General features: G+C 37.6%; 1 long non-coding RNA gene across 1 annotated transcript; it reads left to right on the forward strand.

The window, feature by feature from the left end:
• The first annotated feature begins 4410 nt into the window (after positions 1 to 4410).
• On the forward strand, positions 4411 to 5337 carry LOC113781281. Its single transcript, XR_003469564.1, has 2 exons — positions 4411 to 4562; positions 4831 to 5337. It is a non-coding gene; the product is annotated as an uncharacterized LOC113781281 (long non-coding RNA).
• The last annotated feature ends 343 nt before the right edge of the window (positions 5338 to 5680 follow it).

Below are 5680 nucleotides of genomic sequence, written 5' to 3' on the forward strand. Positions count from 1 at the left end.
CTGGATTGGTAGCAGCAGGGCCAATCAAGAAATCAGGTCCACGTGAACCGTGGAGATGCATGGGATTAAAATCCCTAGACAAAGTCTTGCTCCTGGACGTTTCTTTGCTTCTGCTAGCGGCGGCTACAAAAGGCTCAAAAAAGCCAGAATCACTTGTAATCAGGAGATTTAGCTTTTAGTTTCTTTTCCTTGGCTATCAAACGTAATTTTGTTTTACTTTTGCTTTGGTACTATACAATTTTAGGGTAGCTTTCCTTTCGCTACCCCTGGGAGACGATTTGGTTTTCGGCTTTTGCTTTTTTGTGTCGTACGACTTTTTCTTTAGACTTTGCTGTTACTTTTCTTCAGTACGAACACGAAACAAAAAGGATGAAGACTTTTCGTTTGCCTCTTCATTTATTTCATTTTTCTCAATTCTTTGGCAATTGTGTGGATGGAATTAATTAAACCACGCGAGATCGATATGATGAGGAGCGGCTAGATTTCTCCTCTACCCAAAGATCGACGCGAAGGCGCGGTCCATAACATCTGTGAGATCTAATCGAACTTTCACTATTTCTTCCAATTTGTTACTATTCGTACGTTTCTTGGATTAATTGTTCATGGTTATTTTATTAATTGAGTATCAACGGCCGGATATTTTATTTAATCTAATAGCCTACTATCACGATTGACTAAATTATCCGTAATTGTTCGCTTAGTTGATAATTAGTGATAACCACCATAATTGACTTTATGTTGGGGAAACGTAAGATTTAATTTAAATAAACCCTCTTAGCGTGTTTATTGGTTAGGGTTGAGTTCTTCTAACTTTAATGCAACTGGATAATTAAATTCCTACGATCGTACCTAGGGTTATTTTCTGGTTAAAGAAACAGTCAAAAATACCAATTTTTTTTTATTACAAATATCATTATGGGTTTTTAAATCAAAATTTTAATGGTATTTTCTAGTTCTTATTTATGTAGTTTTATTTCAATTTCTTCTTTTTTACATTTGGAGGGAAAAAGAAGTAATAAAAGCATAAATTTGTCAATTTATTAGTTTGATTTTGACTTTTTACTATTGACCGTTAGTTTTAATAGAAAAATTAAAGGTGATATTTTAATCCAAATCATGAAGAGGTTATACATAGATTATTAAACCATAGAGGGATTATCTGATAGAGTATCAAACCACAGGAGAATAAAAAGATAATTTACCCAATTTTAAATGTGAAGTATAATTCGTGTGCACCTTAAAATAGAGACACATCTAAATTTTACAATTAGTAGTCTCTTATTTATTTAAAGAATGTATATAAACTGGGAAAAGGGTGCCAAAACATGGTCGTCCTCCATGTCTTGCTCATGTGCGGGTTGTGAAAGTGGCCCATGAGCTGGAAATTTCTGCATCTTTTGTTCTTGGAACCACAAAAGGCATCAAATGTCTTTTGTCCTTGGAACCCAACAGTATTTATTGCGTCCTTGCTGGCAACCTTATAAGAAAGGCAGCGTGCTTTTTATTGAGCTGCTAAAATCGGGATGGTGATGATTAGCTCCCTATTAAAAGCAGATAATAGGATGCTAGAACCTGAATGACTTATCAGCACTTGCTTCCTATTTGAGCAAATTTCAACTTGAATTACCCCTGCTGTGGGATCAATTAGTTATAAATTATTAGTTAAATAAATTAGAGTGCCCAATAGGAACATTGAATTTTGACTTAATTACTAACACTGCCCAATAATAAATATATATCTTCGAGTAGACGGACGGCTATACATTCGTTCTCTATGCTGGCCTCAAGCGTCTTAATGGTTCCTCGGATTTGAAACGCACAGGCACTCTTTGCGGCTTTTCATGAAGCTTCTCGGCCCAGCTTTTCATGAATGAAGGTGGAAAGTAGCTTTTTAGTCATTCTTCATGCAGACGTCTGGACTTATATTCCTCTCCTGCAGCTTATTTTGCACCTGCTGCTCAGCCTTCGGCCCTTCGCTGGTTTTGTTGCACTTTTTGGGCTCTTACTATTACCATCGATATACTCCTTATTGCTATTAGCTAGAAGAGGTGTTCATTCTGTTTCTACTTTAGAGTTCTTTTTTTATCAGATTATATTTCTTGTTTCATGCCTATCCAGGTTCTAACCTTAATGAGGCTGTTATTCTATCAATATGCATTCAGTTTGACTTGTTTACTGATTAACATTTTTTGTTAGTATAAGATTAGTACCTGTCACTATATTGCTTTTCCATGGTGAGTGCTGTTTAGATAGTTTAAGTTAGTCGGTTGTCAACTGCTTAGCTGGTTATGTAGTATGCGTTGCCTTTGTTAGCTCGTTACTTGTTTTTTTCTTTCTCTTTGGCACCATCATTTTATATGCTGATGTTTTTTAAGTTACTGCTATTCCTCCTATCTGTATGTGTTTAGTTTTATATTTTGTTTGCTCATTGCATATGTCATTGTTCCTAGGACTATTCTTTGTTATTTCTTTTTGCTGGGTTTCGCTTCTTAGAGAAAATGTCATGTTTTTTGTTCGCTGAAGCTCGCTTTTATATATGAGTCACTGCTGTTTTGTATTATTTATGCCATTTGCTGCAAGTTGAGTTGTGAAAACATATCCTAGACAAAGTTACTTTGCCGAGCCTACCAAAGTTACTCTAAATGGTCATGGACTAGCATCTTTACCAGGTTCTGTATCCAATGCACCAAATATTTCTGAGGCTCTCATTGGATTGACTGGCGTTCCAACGCTATCTGCTAATGCAAGTATGACTGCTTCCTTTCTTTTTCGCTGCCATTTAAGTGGTGGCTTCTTTCGTCTTGTCAAGTTGGTCGCTGTCAGTCGTCCTTCTATCACTGCTTATGGCCTGCTTCTTTTACTTTCTTGTGCATCAATTTACTTTCTTGTGCTTGCTTAATTTATGGTTTCACCTAATTGCTGCTACCGCTAATGTCCGATGCTTCAATTTTTTACAAGGTAAATGTAAAAATGGTAGCAGAAGAACTCTTTCTCGGTTGGACAGGATTGCAGAAAAAGTTTTGGCCCTGCCTTATACTCTGCCCTGTCAGTATTGCGGAGCTCAGCAATTCCATATGGAACCTCCTAACTTTTGCTTTAGGGAGGAAGAGTTAGCCTTGTGAGCTCATCGATGCCTTATGATCTTCGGCGCTTGTTCACTGGAGAAGATGAGGAGTGTGAACACTTTAGGAAAAATGTTCGCACTTACAATAATAACGTCGCTTTTACGTCATTGGGTGCAAAGTATGATAGAGAACTAACTAAAAACAGGAATGGCCTTTATACATTTTGTGTCCAGTGCCAGGTCTATCATTATCTTGATGTGCAGTCGCGCGACAGTAAAGCTTCTGGTATTCAGTTATACTTCTTTGATACCCTTGAAGAGCTTGCCAGGAGAGTTGATGGATCGCCCAAGTTAAGAGAAACTACTCTCAGGCTGCTTCTGCGTATCCTTGCAGACAACCCTTATGCCAAATTCTTTAAAGATCTCTCAGGTGTGTCAAATCTTGATGACCATAGGATCGTCCTCAACTGCAATGTGAGTCTGGATCATCGTGTATATAACCTCCCAACTGCTTCACAGGTTGCAGCGATATGGATTGGAGATGGTGATCAATCGACTAATGCTTCTGCTCATATTCAGGTGTATAGATACTCGGATACAAGCCATAAGATCAAGTATTTTTATTCTTGCTATGACTCTCTGCAGTATCCTTTGTTGTTTCCTCGCAGCGAATGTGGATGGCATCATTAACTATAATTGAATTTGTACTTTTGCATTTGGTTTCTTTTTCTTAATTTTGCAAATGTTTACTAACAGTTAATTCCTTGTGTGGCCTAAACATTATTTTCCTGAACCATAGAGGCTTCCCCCAACCCCCCCTCTCCCTGATTGTTGTGGGGGGGGGGGGTGGGAGGGGAGGTGGGGGGACTGGGGAGTCTGCACATGCTAGGCTGTAATCTACGAGTCCTCCTAAGTCCTTCCTTCACATAACCCACATAATGTTGTTTCTCATTTATTCCTGAAGATATGAGCATGATGGACACTGAAGCAAGTAGTGTATTCATTTAATCCTTGATCAAGCTAATGGTGCATAAAGCTTTTATAACAATGCGATGCAGAATGATGCTTGAAAACTGGGCTTTATCAAGAAGAGAAACTTAATGCATGAAGTGTTTCGATGTCAGGCTTTAGATCATCTAAAACATCGGTCTTATTTTGTGTCGAGGGAGTAGAATATTATTTTTAGGGTCTTAGGGAATACAGAGATATTTACTTGCAAACAATGGCAGGTTATGTTTCGTGTACTTTATTATTCATGAAGAAGCAATAGAGCACAAGAGTGACATATAATTATTCAAGTACCAGAATTGATTGAATTGCTCCAACTTCAATGTTCACCTTTAAGTCTATCTGATTCTTTTTTCAGGTCAAGTTCAATGTTGATGCAATTGATCAGACTGATCTCCTTGAAGAGACACTGAAGCCTCGAGTGGAATCTATTGGTGCAAAACTACAGAAAATAATATTGAATGGAGCTCATATTACACCTTGCATACAGGTATGCTGCAGTAACTTTGTGCTCCTTTTGTATCCTAATCTTTAGTCCTTTGCTTTCTGGGAATTTATGCTGACATGTTGTGCTGCGCCTTGTATCTTGTGCCAATTGTGTGTGTATTACTTAGCATGATCTTTAAGTTACTTTTGATAAAAAATTGGAAAGTGGCACGGTAATCAGAACAATGACATGGTCAACGATTGTTCTCTTAACTAAATTTCTTCTTTTTATTCTCCATTTATGCTGAAATTTTGTTTTGTTGGACGATCAGGAACCTAGATGGCAAATGGGAGATATATACTCGCCTGTAGATGCTGTTGCTCAAGGCCTTAAGACAATTTCTTTGAATGACACTAGAGTCCTCACAAGAACAATTACAGACTGGTTTAGTCAACTTGAAGGATAGACACACATGAATCAGACCCATGATGCGGCAATATCTGAATCGTGTGAATCCTTCCTGGTATTGGGTTGACCTTCTTCCCTTTGAGTTGTTTGCATAGAATTTTTCTCGGAAAGTTTTGCATGGAAAAACATCCTATGTTTGCATAGAACTTTCTAGGAATTTGCAGGGAAAAGCATCCTATGATGCATAGGATGCAAGGAATTTGGTTAGATATGATATAAATACGTAATTTTGATAGTTGTAGGCATCATTACAAGTTACATGACTTGTGAAATATAAATCTCAGACACTTTCTCTCTAGAGTTCTGCACACACTCACACAGCAACATTTAGCTTACTTTTGGTAATTGATACCAGCAATCATTTGCTTTCTGCTTGGTGATACTGTGATTTAAGTGGTAGCCTTGTGCATAGTTTGCGGGGAGGGGCAGACTGTACATCTAAATCTCCTATTAGCATCATTTGATATGCTTTGTCATGTCTTGTAATCTTTTCCTTTAGGTGTATGTCTTTTGCAGAGTGGAAAAAGACTTTTTTTTATGGCTTTTCATCAAAAGCTGAATGAAAGTTTAAACAGGCCTTCAGTAATTAGATCATAGATTTCTTGTCCATCAGTTGCACCAACAATCACTGGCACGAATTGCATCTATTGAATGAATTGATTTAGGACCAAGCAAAGAATAGCCGCACAAGGTTTGAGCCTTTATGTTTCTAG

This window comes from Coffea eugenioides, chromosome 8 (genome assembly GCF_003713205.1).
Source record: "Coffea eugenioides isolate CCC68of chromosome 8, Ceug_1.0, whole genome shotgun sequence".
Lineage (NCBI taxonomy): Eukaryota > Viridiplantae > Streptophyta > Magnoliopsida > Gentianales > Rubiaceae > Coffea > Coffea eugenioides.